The sequence below is a fragment of the Peromyscus maniculatus genome, chromosome 1 (assembly GCF_049852395.1).
Source record: "Peromyscus maniculatus bairdii isolate BWxNUB_F1_BW_parent chromosome 1, HU_Pman_BW_mat_3.1, whole genome shotgun sequence".
Classification (NCBI taxonomy): Eukaryota; Metazoa; Chordata; class Mammalia; order Rodentia; family Cricetidae; genus Peromyscus; species Peromyscus maniculatus.
Genome location: NC_134852.1, coordinates 140,221,562 through 140,240,156, shown reverse-complemented (window position 1 = coordinate 140,240,156; position 18,595 = coordinate 140,221,562). Strand labels below are relative to the sequence as shown.

General features: G+C 46.7%; 1 long non-coding RNA gene across 1 annotated transcript; it reads left to right on the top strand.

The window, feature by feature from the left end:
• The first annotated feature begins 220 nt into the window (after positions 1-220).
• On the top strand, positions 221-10,118 carry LOC143272375 (uncharacterized). Its single transcript, XR_013049888.1, has 3 exons — positions 221-284; positions 1,355-1,514; positions 7,870-10,118. It is a non-coding gene; the product is annotated as an uncharacterized LOC143272375 (long non-coding RNA).
• The last annotated feature ends 8,477 nt before the right edge of the window (positions 10,119-18,595 follow it).

Sequence of the window (18,595 nt, the reverse complement as noted above, 5' to 3'; positions counted from 1 at the left end):
CACGCTTTTCCCCCCTCAGCTTCATGAGAAAAACACTGGGAAGGCCACTTAGACATCTACCCTTTCTCTCTCCCCTCTTTTCCCTGGCCCATAGTAGGATGGAATGTCCTGACCCCATTTGATGTTAAGTGTGATCATGTGACTTGATTTGACCAATGAGGAGCTGGAATGGGATAAAAAACATTCTCTTTTCCTTTGCCATGACAACTGGCAATAATTTGGAAGGTAGAGGCTCCCTCAGTCAAGCATGAACCTGTTCATCTGAGATGGTCATGTGTTATGAGGTATAGGTATCAGATGTCCACAATCTAGGGGAATTGCTGGACTGGATGAGAGCTGTCTTCTGGGGTCCTTTTCCTTTCTACATTTTCAAGTATAATGGCATTTTAAGGTGGAAGCTAATATTGGTGTTTTGCATAATGGTGACTCTGCTCTGCTTTCTGATTTCTACCCAAAGATCTTGATGCCAAGTAGTAGTATTTGTATTTTATCAGCAAGGCAACCTTTGCTAGCTACATCATGTAAACTTCCTGATCCCCGCTCTAAAAGCCTAAAAGTGGCAGGTTGCTTGACCTATTTCGTGACATTCCATAGAATCTTAGGGCCAAAGAAAGATGGTACCAGACAGTTCAGTCTCACATGGTACACATGGAAAGCATCAAGGTTGTTCCATTGTCATTTCTAGTGCAAAGATGCTCTTGTGTCCACCAGTGCCTGGGTGCTGTCATTGGAGGGCTGAAGGTGGGTGGGTCAAGGCTTCTGGCTGGGTGAGTGAGGTCATTGTGTCTGAGTGTGGCAACTAGAGGTCCCAGGTGTGTTCCGAATTGTGCTAACTGCAGTGAAGCCTATGCCCCAAACACCACCTGTGTATACTGTGATGTCATACACAGGCTCCTGGTCCTGACGGTGGCGTGGATCATCTCTTCTCTGAGGTGCTCATGATGCTCTTCATCCAGCTGGCCCAGTGTTTCCTGCCTGTGGAGATTCCTGTACTGGGAATCAACCATGTTGGCTGGGTCTTAGGCAGCAGGAGGTCAAGCAGCCCTGACCGATTTCTGAAAACCTGTCTTTCCTGGCAGACAGATTCCCCTCCTTGGATGTATCCCAACTAGTTTCCATTAAATGAGCCCTTTGCTGTAGAGAAAGAAGGAGAGCATAAAGCAGGAAGAAGAAAGAGAAGCAGTGTGGCACTGACATTATATTCTCTCATACACTTGCTTTCTCGCTGAGATTCGGATTAACTAAGTTCTTCAGCTGTGTACCTCTTCCCTCCTGCTCTCCTTCCATCCCCCTCCCCTTCCCTCTTCTGGGCCTTTTCCTATGGCTTCTAGACTAGCTCTCTGTTGCTTCTTAGATTTGTCATGCTTAAGCCACCACTGGACATCTTCCAAAGCAGTCCCTGAGAAGGAATGCTGGCAGCTCTGGAGGGATGTCATGGGTATCTCTTCAGGACTCTGAACAAGCATCATCAGGACCAGAGCTCCAGCCATTAGGTGGTGTGATGAGGGACAGTGGTAAGCAGTGTGGTCAGGGAGCATGGGGAGATCTGGCAAGCCCCAGCTAACTCATTAGCTAGCCTGGCCCCAGCGCACAGACACCCTCTCCCCCTATCCCAGCCAAATAGTTCCAGCTTATCTTTAAGGAGATTAGCCAGCCCCAGCCCATGGATGGCTTTTTTCTGCACCCAAAGGCCTGGCAGATCAAAGCTAACCTAACTGCATATGGCTAGTGCCTTATCTCCTGCCTGGCCTGGGACCACTGACCTCTCAATTAAGCTTTCATGACAGTTTCTCTGAAGGGAGGAAATTCTCATAGGCTGGAGGGCAGTTTATACTCTCCACCCCCCGGCTCTGACCCCACTGGCTGGGCACGGCCTGTCAGGAAGGCTCACTACACAATTAAATGACTGCTTTTACTTCCCTCAGAAGGAAAAGAAAAAATGCTTTTTTTCCCCTTTTAGCCAAAAATGCCTCCAAGTGTTCTAGAACCTTCCATTTTTCAAGTCTAACAGTGGGTTTGTTGGATGGGGATGATTCAGGCCTGCATGCAGATCCTGAGCATTGTGGCACATGGAAGGAGACATTGATAGTCCAGTGCCCCAAGTGATGGATGTAGCTCAGTAAATCCCTCTGCTCTCTCTTCCAAACATGGCCTGCTGGTTTGCAAGTTTTGAGTTGACTCCACTGAAAAATGAATGCTGGGGGAAAAAAAGAAAGAAAGAAAAAAGAAACGAAAAAGTCATTTGTACTGAGACACTGAAATTTTTTCTGAAAATATGGGCTTTTCAGAAACATGTTTTAATCCAATGAATAATGACTTATTTTTCTTGAACTAGCAGTTAAATGTTTTTTTTTTTTTCTTGAATGTGTGTGCCAGTCACGGGGAAAGGGATCCTAGACATATATGGTGCATCTCCCCGGGAAGACCTTGAAAGGAGAGAGGCTCAAGGTAGGCAGATAATCCGCCTATCTGCTGCAATAGACAGGAACTCAGGCCCTGAGTCAAATCTATGTTGGAATCCAAGCTTTGCTCATTGATATCTATGCACCTTTGGGAAGCTTGTTGAACTCTCCCGACCCTGGGAGAAGCACAGGGTTCCTATAGCATTGATTAAAGTGGGTAGCCTGGTGTGTGACTTACAGAAAGTGCTAAGCAGATCATCATTGCGGGCACTTTACAGTTACTGTGTCAATTCAGAAATGTGTTGCAAGGAGTTGACAGAAAGGCAGGTGGCCCAGCAGGGAGAGGAGTCCTCGGCGGAGAGGGGCAGACAGACAGACAGACAGAAGCAGGAGCCGGCCCTGGAGGGTTGGCCGGCAAATCCTCGGGAGCCAGCCAGTTGTTGGCTATTAATGTAACATACACCTTCCTCGTCATTCAGAGCTTGTCTGCCTGTAAGACTAAGAGAGCTACTGACAGAGCCACGAAGTCAGTCTGCTGGGTCTGTTACAGAGGAGGGCCAGTTGTCATCCCCATCCTAAAATCCATGCTTCATGGCTTTAAAGCTTGGAATTGAAAATGACATGGGGCTTAAACTCTGCTTAACGCTTTTGATTTAAAACCTACTCAGAGAACACGAGTTCTTAGGTCCACATGGCAGATAATACCACACCGCCGTCTCCGTGGTATCAGTTACCTTTGGAAATGAACTCTATGTCTGGCTTCGCAATGACAAATAGCTTTAAACAATGAGTTATAAGAAATCAACACCTTTAAAAAGCAAATAATTACATTTGCCTTTCTTCAGAGGATTTAATTACATGCATTTTAATAAGGTCTTTCCAATGTGGCTACTTTTTTAAAAAAAGGCATTTTAAGGAGCAGGAGAAAAACATTTCACCACAGTTTTGCTCTCTCTATATTTAATTCATTTATATTTCATATGGAATTATATTTTAAAGATAAAAATGCATTACAATGAATTACACGTGATGTAATTGTTTGTCTGCTCAGGGCGGCAGGGGTGGGGGGCTGTGGCTACACATGCATCTGTGAGCAGATTCTTCCCAAAGCATTTTATTTAAAAATAACAAGATCGGTATCCCTCTGGAAGTAGCTGATGGACAGGGTCAGCAAGGAACTGGAAGCTTTGGTGAAGATCAAGATACAAAAGATTATTCAGATTTCAACTTTAGAGTCATGAACGCGCTGGAGGAATTTTTCCAGGGAAGACCAAGAGAGTTTGAAACACCTCCAGGTAGTGCTCATGAACTGGTTGAAAATTTCATGGTTCCCATAGGTTTGGGATCACAAGGCAAAGCCTTCTGTGTGGTGTGCAGGCAGAAACTACCGGGATGAAGAAGGATGTCAGGGGCTGTGTCTTCCTGAACTCAAAGACGGGGATTTCTGCAGCTTCTTTAGTTTTCACTTTGCAACCTCCAGTGAATTATTTCTTACCCTGGGCTTCCCTCACAAACAGAGCAAGCACTAAGCATCCAAAGCTCAGGAGATGTTGATAAGGCATCTGGGTTCATGAATCACCTGGTCACGCGGCCACCATTGACTCACACTGGTAGCCATGGCCAACACTGCACAGGACCTTGTGGATTATGATGGAGATTCAGAAAAGCTAAGGTATCCCACTCACTTCTGGGGGAGACTGGAAAATCTGGAGGGCAACATGGAGGCTCCTAAATGGCCCTTGAGCCTGGCGTGGCCTCAGAGTTGGCTTTACCTGTAGAATGTGGTAGATGTGTGCACGTTCTGAAGCCCAGGTCACAGTGGACCTCCCACCAGCTGCTTCGAACTAGTGGAGCATTGCAGCCACGATGTAAAGCAGCTCCACCCGGGTCAGACAATAGTGAGAGACCACATGGAGGGAAAGACCAAATTGATAGTGAGGACCAAAGCCTCAGACATGTGAGCCAGGTCCCATTAAACACAAACATCCCGGTAACTGAGCCAGTGCTGAGGCAGAGGCTGCAGCAGGGAGCCCAAAGAGATCGACAGAACTTCTCAGCCAATTCACAGAGTCACAAGAGGCAAAGACATGTTGTAGCTAGAGTTTTCCACCTAGCCCACAGTCAGGACAAATCTTTGTCACCCGCCAGTCCCACAGCCGCTCAGACCCAACCAAGTAAACACAGAGACTTATATTCCATACAAACTGTATGGCCGTGGCAGGCTTCTTGCTAACTGTTCTTTTATCTTAAATTAACCATTTCCATAAATCTATACCTTGCCACGTGGCTGGTGGCTTACCGGCATCTTCACATGCTGCTGGTCATGGCGGCGGCTGCAGTGTCTCTCCACCTCAGCCTTCCGCTTCCCAGAATTCTCTCTCCTTGTCCCACCTACTTCCTGCCTGGCCACTGGCCAATCAGTGTTTTATTTATTGACCAATCAGAACAATTTGACATACAGACCGTCCCACAGCACTTCCCCTTTCTTTTTTTTAAAAGGAAGGTTTTAACTTTTACACATCTCCAAAGTCAGCTTGGTATATTTGGGAATTTGGGCGTAGCTTCTCTTACTACTTCCTGCTGGAGGGGGGCGCTGTATCTTATAGGGAAACAAAGAAAATTTTAGGATCATGGAGTAGTCCGTGAGACCGTATCATCTGAGCCAGTTGCCTTGAAACAATTCTGGATGTTGGATCATCTGGGCCATGGTGTCATTGGAGACCTTTCAGGGGGTCTTGGCTGGTCAAACCTGATGTATCTTAATCTGGAACAAATCCATAGCCTCTGGCTTTCTGTAAGAACAAAAGCAGAGCCTCCTTTCCAAAGCAACATATCCTTACATCCAAATTTTGAAGTTAAGGTACCTTTAAAATACACATTTTGGCATAACTCAACAGCTTTTGCAATCAAATGTTTCTCTTCAGTTACGAATATCAAAGAGAACATAATCCAGATTCTCTTTGTGGTAGCCATCTTTATGTGGCTTATTTTTTATATTACCTTGAGCCTTTTGCTTTAAACTGCAGCCTTTTAAGCCTGAAACGGCGCTGTGGCTGCTGGCTCCGCCTGCTTCAGCTTCCCAACATGGCGGTGGTACGTTTTCCGCCAGCTCTGGGAGCCATCCTGGGTCTATGCTTTTATCCAAGCAGTGTGTAGCCCAGAAACCTCTTTTTGTTTTGTACTAGCAAAGGCTAAATCCACCATGCAGCTTAATGTGCCACATGCAGAGGCCTCATTCCCGCCATACTGCAGATCAAGCTCGCACGCTACGAACCCGCCAGTAGCTCAAACCGGCAGGCTGCCGCTCCTTTGAGAGAGACAATTAGGAAGCTGTTTTTAGCTCCATTTTAGAATCTTTTCTCAGGTTTTAGGTAGAAACTCTTGCCAACACGTTGGGCGCCATTTGTAGCTAGAGTTTTCCACCTTGCCCACAGTCAGGACAAATCTTTGTCACCCGCCAGTCCCACAGCCGCTCAGACCCAACCAAGTAAACACAGAGACTTATATTCCATACAAACTGTATGGCCGTGGCAGGCTTCTTGCTAACTGTTCTTTTATCTTAAATTAACCATTTCCATAAATCTATACCTTGCCACGTGGCTGGTGGCTTACCGGCATCTTCACATGCTGCTGGTCATGGCGGCGGCTGCAGTGTCTCTCCACCTCAGCCTTCCGCTTCCCAGAATTCTCTCTCCTTGTCCCACCTACTTCCTGCCTGGCCACTGGCCAATCAGTGTTTTATTTATTGACCAATCAGAACAATTTGACATACAGACCGTCCCACAGCAACATGTGGTTTCAAGTCAGGAGTCCACAAGCCCAGGTTAGCCTGGCCCGTGTTTTGTTTATAGTTTTCCTGGGACACCACCAGTTCAGTAGTTGTCACAGGGCCACAAAGCTGGAACAGTACAACCTGGTTCTTTCCAAAAGGCCATCTGTCCATATTTCAAGCCAGCAAGCTTCGGGTATATTTTCATATAACCAATATATAACATATAGAAGTTGGCTTATCGGGGTTTTCTAGAGAAATAGAACCAATTATATATGTTAATCAGATATATTATATAGAAATGGTGTAGATAGATAGATAGATAGATAGATAGATAGATAGATAGATAGATAGGTAGATAGGTAGGTAGATAGGTAACTGCATATATATGATATATATATATATATATATGAATATATGGAGAGAGGGAGAAAGAGGAGAGATTTACCATAGAGATTCACTGTCAGACATTTACCCAGATGCTTATGGAGGTGAGGAGTCCACACTCCACAGCCCACACACTGCAGACACAGCAGAGCTGGTGGTGTTGTCTCAGTCTGAGTTGAAAGAAGGCCAGACCTAAAACTGATGAATCAGTGGTGTAGGTTCCTGTCCAAAGCTGGCAAGTCTAAAACAGGAAAATGTCCCAGCTCAATACAGTCCAGAAGGAGGAAGTCTGTTTAGGAAGGTGAATTGTTATTATTGTTATTGTTGTTATTATTATTGTCTTTACTATTTTTATTCAAGCCTTAAAGCTGATTAGAGGAGCCACACCCACATTGGGAAATGCATACTGCCTCACTCAGCCCACTGACCCAAATGTTATTATCATCATGCAGAAACACCCAGAATAACATTTGCCCAAATATCCGGACACCAAAGTCAAGTTGACATCCAAAATTAACTATCACCAGTGGCATCTAAAAGTGAAGTGTGACACGACAAAAGCCTGAAATTGATGACACTGGCTTTGGATTAGGAGTAGAGTAGAGATGTGACTGTCACCGTTTGTTGAGAGCTAGAGAGAGGGTAACAAGCTGCCACTGGAAGCAGCCCAGGTCAGGCAGCAGTAAAACAATAGGCCGTACTGTCATCTGCACCACTGGCAATATGGAACATTACTTTCTGAATACAGAGAGCTTGCCAGGGAATTCTCTGGACAGAATACTGAAGGTGCCAGCTGGCTCCTCGCTGTGTGTGACACATTCATGGAGAGGAAAAGGGAGCTAGAGGGATACAAGGAGGCGAGAAGCAGCACTCTGAGGAAATATAAAATATCCAGGACATATGTGATTGGAAATAAGACTGCCTCTCATTCCAAGGACACACACACCCTAAACCAGCTATCAGGAAATTACCAAGTGGACCAAGGGCTGGAACTAACTCTGTTGAAACTGTGACTGTTAGATCCTTTGGGTAGACTTCAGCAAGACCATAGACAGGAAGGCTCCGAAGTATCCTATACAGTATCCACCACTCAACCCAAGGTAGAGAAAAGTCTGTCTTAGAAAACCAGAGTCCAGAGAAACCAAAAGCACTGAAGGCTATCATATTGTTTAAAACATCCCAACTTGGGCCAGAAGAGGCTCAACGACAGTCCAAAATGAAAGAAAATCATTGGACCCTCAATTTCACAGAGCAGGAAGCAGGCAGCCACAAAAGTGCCATGTTTTTTTTTTTTATTTGTTTGTTTTACAGGAAAGAGTGAACTACTCAGGGGCAGAGCCAAAGTCCCAGAGAACGATGATAAAAGAACAACGGGAGCTTCAGGTGACGGCACCTCTGTGGGAGGGGTTGCCCGAGTCAAGGACTATTCCATATTCCTGGAGTAGGGAACCTGGCCATATGTATCTGGCTAGATTTCAGAATACAATAAACCAGCAACTACACAGGCCTCCCAGTTGAAGGGAATGGTTCACCTGGGTTCTCCTGTCCATTCCACCGAGGTTGTTGTAGTACTGGAAGTTTGTAGCTTTGTACCTGATTCCAGGGAAGCTGTGTGCGCCTCAGGAACAGCATCTGAGGTACCTCAGCTACATCTGCATTTAAAAGTACAAGATTCTGACCATGAGACCAATGTGTAATAGGCTAGGACTTCTGGGCAAGGGGTCATATTCTACACACACAAAAACAATGAGCATAACTTGACAGCCCCTCCTATTTAGAGATGAAATTTATTTAACCACACCTGTACCCACCAGACCTTGCTCCAGACAGCTGAGTTAAGACCCAAGGTGAAGGAGTTTCAGAGCCTGGGCCTCAGGAGACCTCATAGTCCTCATGTTTACCACCTTGGAATGCTACCACTCCTACGGAACAGAGCCCAGCCTGGAGACTGTGTGACAAGAGCATGTGGAGAGGAAAACCCAGCCAACAATGTCCATTCAATGTCCCAGGACGGCACGATGGAAGATCTTAGACCCTCCAGACCTAGCTGAAGGGCCAGCTGCTAGAAGCCCCATAAATATGCCCAGATAAGACTCAGCAATAACCCAGTAGACCTACATAGCCATGAAAAGCAGCATGTTGTGGTTTTAAGCAACTGTGTTTTGGACAGTTTGTTAGGTAGGAATAAATAACTACTTTCCAATCAATCATTTTGACATGCACATCCAAATGAAGGAAATTCAGAAATCATATTGTGCACATTCTAGGCCCCTGTGAAAAATTAATTATTCCATATAAATTGCAGTATAACTCTGCTCTTTCTGTTTAAATCTACTATTATCCCAAGCTCTCTACAAATCTGAGTATAAATCCAAGATCACGAATACATTATTGGTCCCAACAGCCAAACAGCAATGTTAAAGTCATAAATCACATCATTTATTTTTAATTAATAGATATAGACATGGATATTTATTATAAAATGACTCTGAAAGCTTCTAAATTAGAAACAAGAATTTCCATCATGTAATTTTCTGGTACCAACTGGAGAGAAAAGTTTAACTCAGCAGTCTTTGACTAGCCACCCTACCTGAGAAAAAGCATTAGTCAATCATAACAACATTGTCACCCCAGAGACCAAGGGAAAACAAGTCAAGGCTCTCATTTGAAGGTATGGCTGACCACAGTCTTGCTACTAGAAAATTCAAGTGGAACCTGTATCTGGAAGACGGTGTTCATGAGTGAATAGAGCTTTCTTCTTCTCAATGAGAAATATTCCCAGAAGCAGTGATGAATGTCCTTGTCACCACATTTTAGCAGAATGAGGCCACATAGATGCTAGAGGGGTATTTAGCTGGCCCCTAGGGTTTTCCTCCATTTCCTGGCATCTTGCCTGTGCTGGAACCTACAAGCACCATTCTGGTTTGAAGCCTACACTTGTGTGCGTGAAGATACGTGTGTTCCCCACCCCACACCTCTGCCAGGGCTTGGCACATCTTAACCAGTGCTTTTTCCAGCATGCATGTCCTGAGAGACAACTCCAACATTAGATGCCATTTCAGGAGTTGCCTGGTTCTGTGTGCTCCTTACTGGGGTTCAGAGTGCAACTCAGGAGCCCCCTTGTGAGATTCAGCGTCGGTTCCAGAATTTCTCAGAATCCCAGTCCCATCTGTGAACAACAACAACAACAAAAAAATCCTTGCCCCTGGTGGGGTGGATGATAAGGTGAGTCATATATGATGTATAATAGTGCTTCTCTTACGGAGTTTCTAATGAGGACCTAATGAGTATTCTTAGTGTTCTTAGAACTCTGGTTTGCACATGCAGGCAGTTTGTTAGTTAAGGAGAAAAAATCTAGACTCTGTTACAATGAACGGACAATGAACTTCAAGAGTTCTTCTTTAGCTGTAGGTACAAAACACGGAGTAAAAACCTGATTGTGGCTTCTGTTTCTTAAGATAGGGTTTGTATATAGTCCAGGCTATACATCCTTGCCATCCTTCTGCTTCAGCCTCCCAAATGCTGGAATCACAGCCATGAGCCACTATGCATGACCTTAAAAACCCATCACTTCTCTTTTCTGCGTGCATGCATGCATGTGCATGCGTGTGCGTGTGCGTGTGCGCGTGTGTGTGTGTGTGTGTGTGTGTGTGTGTGTGTGTGTGTGTGTGTATAGGTGTTCCCATGGGTAACAGAGTAAGACACTGGGTATCCTTCTCTATCCTTTCTGCTTTGTTCCACTGAAAAAGGGTCTCTCACTGAATCTGGAGCTAGGCTGGTAGCCGGCAAAGCTCTGAGGTTACAGGCATTCACAGAGCAGCACTGGGCTTTTTATGTAGGTGCTGTTGGTGAGACAACCCATCAAGGCATCTTTCTTTATCTGACTACAAGGCATGCCTGTAGACCAATCAGAAGTTCTCTCTCCTTGGGCTCAGAATCTCAAGCCATGTGGCCCTGCTATTGCAAGCCTACCCTGGTTCTGAAATTGTCTACAGTTTCCCAGGGATAGGGAAGACACATGTACCTTTAGCAAAGGCCATAATGATACTTAACCTAAGTTAAGAGATTGATTCTGGCTGGGCACTGGTGGTACAGGCCTTTTAATCCTAGCACTCTGGAGCCAGAGTGAGGAGAATCTCGGTGAGTTCAAAGCCAGCCTGGTCTACAGAGTGAGTTCCAGGACAGGCATCAAAACTACACAGAGAAACCCTGTCTTGAGAAACAAATAAACAAACAAAAAAGATTGATTCTGGGAGCCACTGATGGTCCTTTGCCAAATCAAAGGGATCCTAAGAAATTCACAACCTATTCCAGGGATTCTAAAATGTCTATTGATTAGTGAAATCAGTGACCAACTATGACCAGTTCTTTCTAAAACAGAACAAGTTAGAATAGAGTCTAATGGGCTGAAGGGATTCGAGTGGGCAGGACACACACACACACACACACACACACACACACATACACACACACACACACACACACACACACACACACACACACACACACACTTGGCATGGTGGAGTGTGGCCAGCATCTGGATGATCCACATGAATGCCTAGCAAAGCCCAGGCCACCTGTCCCCCACTCTGAATCAGTAGGGCTGGAGCACAGCCTTCTCGGAGAGAAACGGGAAGCCGGTAGAAATCCCTGGATGGTGGCAGGCCTTCCTTTTCGTTGTGCAAGAAGAAGAAAGGTATAAAAAGAAGGGGACACTGTCCAGGAGGCGGTGCAGAGGAAGCACGAGGCAGAGGGGACTGGGTGCCCTGAGCATCAGGAGGCAGAAGTGTGAAGCTGGCTGTCTGCTTAGCCACCCTCTGTGCCTCAGATTTCACCACCCTGAGGCGGACACAGTACAGGCATCTTGGAGTCAACAGTGCTTGGGCGGACAGTAGGTGTCTGTCTGGTGGTCAAATGCCATAGAACATGCAGGAACAATCACATACATGACCTAGACTCATTCACAACCACAGTCCTCAGGGTAGGTTGCCTATTTTGCAGGTGGGAGTGTGGACAGTTCGTATTTAGGGGTTTTGTGGCATCTCCAAAGGAAATAGCAGATAGGGACTCCAAAATCGTGGTTTGTACTCATTTGAACTCACTTTAGAAAAATAGTAAGCTAGCTGGGCGGTGGTGGCTCACTCCTTTAATCCCAACACTCCTCAGAAGGCAGGGGCAGGCAGATCTCCGTGAGTTTGAACTCATCTACAAAGCCAGTTCCAGGACAGCCAGGGCTGCTGTTACACAGAGAAACCCTGTCTCAAAAGAAAAAAAAAAAAACAGAAGAAGAAAAAGAGGAGGAGGAGGAAGAAGAAGAAGAAAAAGAGGAGGAGGAGGAGGAAGAAAAGGAGAAGGAGGAAGAGGAAAAAGAATGCTTCCCGTGTGTGTGTGTGTGTGTGTGTGTGTGTGTGTGTGTGTGTGTGTGTGTGTGTGTGTCTGTGTCTGTGTGATGTGTTCTGTGTATGTGCAGATGTATAGTGTTTCTTCTCATTAACAGAGGTTTTTCTGTGACCAAATTTCATCATTGAGCTCTGGCTGTCATCTGCTTACTCATGACATTATACCTGCTGTCCTTGGGATGTAGAGCCAAGGACCTCTGGAACTCAGAGCCAGGTTGGGCAGGGCTCTGGCATTCCCTGAGGAACAGTGGCTGGGCCAGACTCAACCCCCTCACAGACCCTGGCCTTAGCCACCAGGCTTTGTCTTTTTCACCTGGCTGTATGCCAGGCTTGGCTGTCTTTCCTCATCTTTGGCCTTGTTTATGTTCCTGTCTTTGGTAGCTCTGGAAAACACCAGCATGCAGTAGCTGATGCCCATTTCCACACAGCAATGTGCATCCCAGTGAGCATTGCAGATCACCCAAGCAGGGTTTTCACTCCAGACCCCAACAAGAAAGATCACGTGATTCAGTGGCTCTATTTAATTTATTTAGATATTTAACTATTTAATTACGTAATATAATTTTGTCAAAATTTTATACAAAGTTCTAAACTGTAAAACAGATCTGTCAGGGGCCCAGAGTCCCCGCTTCTCTAGAATAAGCTCCCGACAGATCCTCTAAATACACAGAACTCTCCCTGACAACCAATGCAGAAAATGTCAGCTTGCAGCCGCTTCAAACCTCTCCCATCACAGAGGGGCTAAGGTGGGGAAGCCTTGAGTCCCGGGCAAGCCGTTAGAAAATAGGTGGTTACTTCAGCTGATGCAAAAAACTCAGACTACAAAATGCTAATGGTAGAGTTAAGAAGTAGGTTACCTGGGAGGGTTGTGGTCTATGATGCAGGAGCATCTGAGTTGGAGGGTAGCTGCATCCTGGCCTCGTGCCATGCACAAGTCATGCACATAGGCACCAGGAGCATGCCAGGTGAGGTGGTGGTGATTCATCCCTGCATGTTCTTCCCTGTGTAATGAGTTTCAATCTTTTTGTCTCACTGAGTGAATTTCAATTGAGTTTCTGTGAGGCAAATGATGGGCCTGCTGCTGGCCATCCAGGAGTCACAGTTCCTCCTTCACACAGGGAGCGTGCCTGGCCTCCTAGCTTCACTGAGTGGATGCAGGGAGCCAGCATTGTTCTAGAGGCCCAGCCCAAAATGCTCAGGGCTGCACCATGGATGAGTTGACTCTTGGAATGGTTTGGTTCCAAGTGTCCCTGCAAGAGAAGGAGATTGGAGGAAAGTGTACTGGGCTGGGGGGTCCTGTGGAATGAATAGCGGCGACCAACAGGTGGGCTATCTGTATGTCTCAGTCAGCTCCCTCCGGGCCTTGGTGGTCTCATTTGTAAAAGGTCACTTCACAGCCATGTGAAATATAGGCAAGGAAACCCTACAAGACAAACCCTACAGTGTTCAGAATAGTGGCCAGTGCAGACCAAGACGTCCCCCATAAACATTGTTGTCCCAATATTGCACTGTGGACATTTCAATTTCCTATATGCTGAGGCCTCCCTTTCGCTGTTGTCCAGAGAAGTCCCAATTGCTTTTCTCTGTGCACAAGGCTGTGTGCAAAAAAGTTAAAAATTACCTAGAAACTCCTTCAGCATTCTTTGTGTTCAACACTTGATCTGCATTTAGGCATTAACTCTCACCCTGGCCCTACGGTGAGACCTAGCTGGCTTTGTTTTGGGGATCTGGAAGCTAAGAGTCAAAGAACTTTAGGACGGTGCCCACACAGGTGCTCAGTGGCCAGGAACGACACACCGAGTCTCCTGGGCTGGAAGAAGGTTGCAGAAACACTTGGCAGCCTGAGACTTCTTTCTTCTGTCTGCTTTCACAGATTTGTCCCTACAGGGACCTAGGCGTGCATATCCGGTTGCTTCTGACCTGGAAGCATCCTTTCCTCTCTGCTGTTTGTTCCCCTCTTCGTCACTGAGAATACTGGGTTATTCCATGTAGTCCTTGTTGACCCTGCCCTGGGTGTATAACCTGTGGTTTTGTCATGTACAGGCGTTGCACAGCTTGTGTGCCCTACCACCCCCTAAGGACTTCAAAGAGACAGAAAACGGGGACCACCTGGCTCATCAAGTCCATTTGGGGATCCTCACAGTCTTGGGACAGACTCTGTACTGTTGCCGGAGGAACCCAGGAGAAGAGACAGGAAACTCAAACTCGTACTGCGCTAGAAATGCTGTGCCTGTTCTTAGTGCTGGCTCACAGCCCGTCTTTAGATGGATGAGAAAGGGATGTTTGGAGTCTAGGTGCTACTCCAAGGGTCACTTGCTCTGTGTCCAAGTGCCAGGGTTCGGATCTGAGGAGTCCTGGTCACTCACTATACCATAAGATCCCTGGACCCCTGAACACTGGTCAAAGTCACAGCAGAGGGGATTTGATGAGGTAGTGCTTGGCCTCTTCTTCATGCTTAGCTTTTCTGGCTTAACGAAGTGCTTGGCACATGGTAGACCCTGGGATGATCTTGTTAGATAGTATTAAAGGAAGAAAGGCCCCACTCTGCTGACCATTCCTGTTCCCTCCGGCCACAGCCAGGACTCATGTTCAGCCAAGCCATCCCTGGGGCTCCTTACGAAGGCATTTGTCAGGTTCCTTCAGCCCCCCTGAATGACACACTCATCTCTGGCTGCCAGGACAACAGCTCCTTGGGAGTCCTTGTGCTTACAGTCTTTATAAAGGATGGAAAAGCATCTCCTGCTGCCCAGCCCCCCTACTGATACGCTCATTTTCCAACCTCTCCCTGCCAGCAGGCCGAGCTACGGTTGATTAGGGCAATGAGGCTTGCTCTGGCTTCCTCTGTCCCTCCCCAGGTCCCTGGCACTGAACGTCAGTCCACTGTCTATCAGCACTGTCTGGCACCAGAAGAAAACCCCTCTCCCTTCCTGCGCCCAGCATCCCGTTGCCTGGAAACCAGGACAGAAGCCGAGAGCATCTTGGGTTTCTTTTTCATTTCCTTGCCAGGTCTCAAAAGCAAGCAGTTGTTTGTTTTATGCAGAAACCTTGTACAGTGGAGGCCGTGCCTTAACCTTGCCCAGATGATTTCATCAACCTGCGTCATGATGATGCAGAGTGACAGGGACCGCCACCGAGAGCTCGGTGTTGGTGCCATTTGGTGATCGGCGCACCCGGTCATAATTAACAGTGAAGGCTGAAGATGGATTGTTTCAGAGACAGCCAGGCTGAGGATCAACCAGAATGTGTGTGTGTGTGTGCCTGTGGGTGTGCCCAGGCACGTGTTAGAATTGGCAGCATTGGAAACTGCAGCTCGCTGTTGCCACGTGCAGAAGGGAAGAGAGATTTTTCTTTTCCCAACAGAACAAAAGCCCATCCTGAACATCCTTTCTGACTTTGCTTGACAACGCCACACAACTCTGTTCAGGGTGAAGGTGCCAAGATTCTGCTGGGCTCTTCCTCAGCAGGACCTAGTGGGGAGGTGGATCACTTTTACAGGAGCCTGGGAGAGGCAAAGGTTCAACAGTCATAAATGGGAAGGAAGCCTCCTCTCTCTGTTTTTTGTTTAGAATGGGATCACTTGTGAACCTCAGATCGGCCTTGAACTCATCATGCAACCCAGGATGACCTTGGCTTCCTCATCCTCCTGCCTTCAACCCCCAAATGCAGACATTGCAGCAGTGATCCAGCATGCCTGGTTTATGTGGTACTGGGGATCGAACCCAGGGCTCCGCACATGCTGGATAAACACTCTACCGCTAAGCCATATTCCCAACCTTCCACTCCCAGTCTTTGGCTCAGCAGTAAGAGGGCCAGCAAGTGGCTAGGACCAAGCCTGGCTGATGTCATCTCATGTTTTGTGCCACCTGAATACTGTATGTCCCCAAAGCTGAGGGGATCACATCTGTGCTGAGGAGGGCCAGGTTCTCTCTTGCCAAGGCTGCCCTGTGTATCCAAGTATGACATCTTTTGAGGAACCCTGGAAGTCAGACCCACTTCCTGGAAGTGGAGCAAGCCACTTACCAGGAGCACTGAGCCATGTATCTTGCCTCTCACTATGACTGGGTACCATAAGTGTGCTCTGGTTTTCTAGATGAGAACAGGTCAGCATGTTGCCCAAGGCTATACGGCTAGTGAACCTGGAACCAAAATCTGAACGCCATAGCTGACCCAGAAATTCTTGGGAAAGCACTTCACCCATCTTCCTCTACCTGCAGGTCTTCCCAGTAGTTACAGGCTCTCAGCACAGCAGACGAGAGAAAATTCTTATCACTGGTGAGTAACTTGGGAAGGAGCAGGTCTGAAAAGACCTGTTTGCTGTCATCATGGTAGTTTCATATGAATACTCTGATTTTTTTTTGAGACAGTATTCTCCCATGTATTCCAGGCTCTCTTTGATGTAGCCAACAATAACCTTGAGATTTTGGTTTACCTGCCCCCCCCCACCAGATGTTGAGATTACAGGAATAAACCACCATACCTGACATGTGGGGTACTGGGGATCAAACCCTGGGCTTTGTATATGCTGGGCAATCAATCACTCTACCCACTGAACTACATCCCTAGTCTTGGTCACACTCTGTAGTGAGAAGTTGAAATGCCTGGTGTTTTTGCTGGGCCACTACGTTCCTGATTCTCTACCCCATTACTTCCCTGGACATCTCTGTCACTTGTGTGCTTTTTGGAACCGTGAATGTTTAGTAGCCTTTTCTTTGGCAGGGCTTTTTCTCCTTGACAATTTAATAGACTATCTCCTATTCATTCTTAGACAATTCCATACATGTAAACAATGTGTCTTGATCATATCCCCTCAAATCCCTTTCCCACTCCACCAGGTACCCCAATATGCCCCTTACCCACTTTATGTCCTCTCCTTATTGTTTTCAGGGCAAAGCAACTTAAAAAAGGAAACATGTTTGCTCTCCTCTTAAAGATGGAGGCAGAGTGGTTAAGCAGCAAACCATGCTCAGCCTTAGGAACCACAAGCCTTGGGGGCCAGCACTTGTATGACTGCGGAGTCCATACCTTCTGAACCTCAGTTTCTCATCTGTGGAATGGAGATGATAAAGGTTCTGAGTGCCTGTGAATAATGAATGAGTTCACAGGTGATATGAAAAGACAGCCCCTTAAGAACACGGACTCTGAGACATGGTGACATTGAGCTTCATCGCCCACTGGCAGATTATGGGTAGACTAAGGCTACAGGTAAAGCCGGAGTGAGCATCCGATAATACAGGGTCCTCCTAACTGAGCACACGGCAGAGGCATAGCTGGTCCACACAGGGATCTCCATCACTCACCCCATGGCATCTAGATTCATTAATTTTTAAAAAATCTTCAAAAGAGTCATAGCCTCTAGGGCAAATATTTTATACCTGTTTCCTCAGTTCTGAACAATTCTGTACACATTAGGTGATCCCTCTACCCCAAAGACACTACACTATAGATTCTAATGGAAGAACTTCAGATAACAGCCTTAGAGAAAAATTAAGCCAGACCTATGTCTGTACCTGTAATCCCTGACCAGCACTCAGGTCACTGAGGTAGGAGGACTGGGATTTTGAGGTCATTCTTGGCTAAATAGAAAGTTTGAGCTATCCTGGGCTAGAAAGGACCCTGTCAAGAGAGAGAGGGATGACTCCCAGCCCTTTCCTTATGCTCTGGAAGAGGTAGTCATGTTCATCGTGGGAATGCAATCCATGTAGGGTGTAGATTCTTCTAGGTTTTGTGTACAGAATACATCTTGGTGCTGGAGAGATAAGTCAGTGTTAAAGACCTCTTGCCGCTCTTTCCAGAGGACCCAGATTCAATTCCCAGCACCCACATGGTGCCTCACAACTGTCTGTAACTCCATTTCCAAAGGTTCTGATGCCCTCTCTGGTCTCTGTGGGCACCAGGCACACATGTGGTGCACAGACTCACAAACAGGCAAAACACCCACACACGTAAAATAAACATCCTTGGCAATGTGCTTTGCTTCTTGCTCTTTGAGCAATCAGAGGGTTCAGCTCACACGGGCAAAGTACGCACCGTGTGTGTTTGTGTGTGTGTGTGTGTGTGTGTGTGTGTGTGTGTGTGTGTGTGTGTAAATTTTGCCAAGCTTTATTGCCCGGACCAGCTTCCACAATCCTGTGGCCTCCCACAGCAGGGACTGGGTACCATTTATGTGCCTGAGCTTTTTGGCTGGGACAAGTTTTCTGCACCTTGACTCTTCCGGAAGTCCAGTCACCTTGTGGGATCTCTCTGCACCTATTAGCACCCATACCATAGACAGAGAACTCTTTCAGTTTCCCCCTTACCTCCCTCATCCCAAACCAGTCCAGATTGGAAATTGGCAAAGAGGCTAACTTACTAGGTTTCCCTTCTTGGGAAACTAATTTGCATTTTAATACAAGCTTCCTGGCACCTCAAAGACCGTTAGAGACACATAAAGGATCAAGCCTAATGGTGTGGGCCTTAGGTGCCAAGGCCTAACATCTGGGCTCATAATTTTAAACATATGGTACATTTCAGTTAGTGCCATCCACCAGCTGGCTGTGCGGTTGCCGCCGCCCTGGGGTACAAGTACCCAGCGTCTCACGGATGCACCAACTTACTATCCGTCAGCTGAAAGCGGTTGTCCTCGCTGCTGAGTGCGGGAA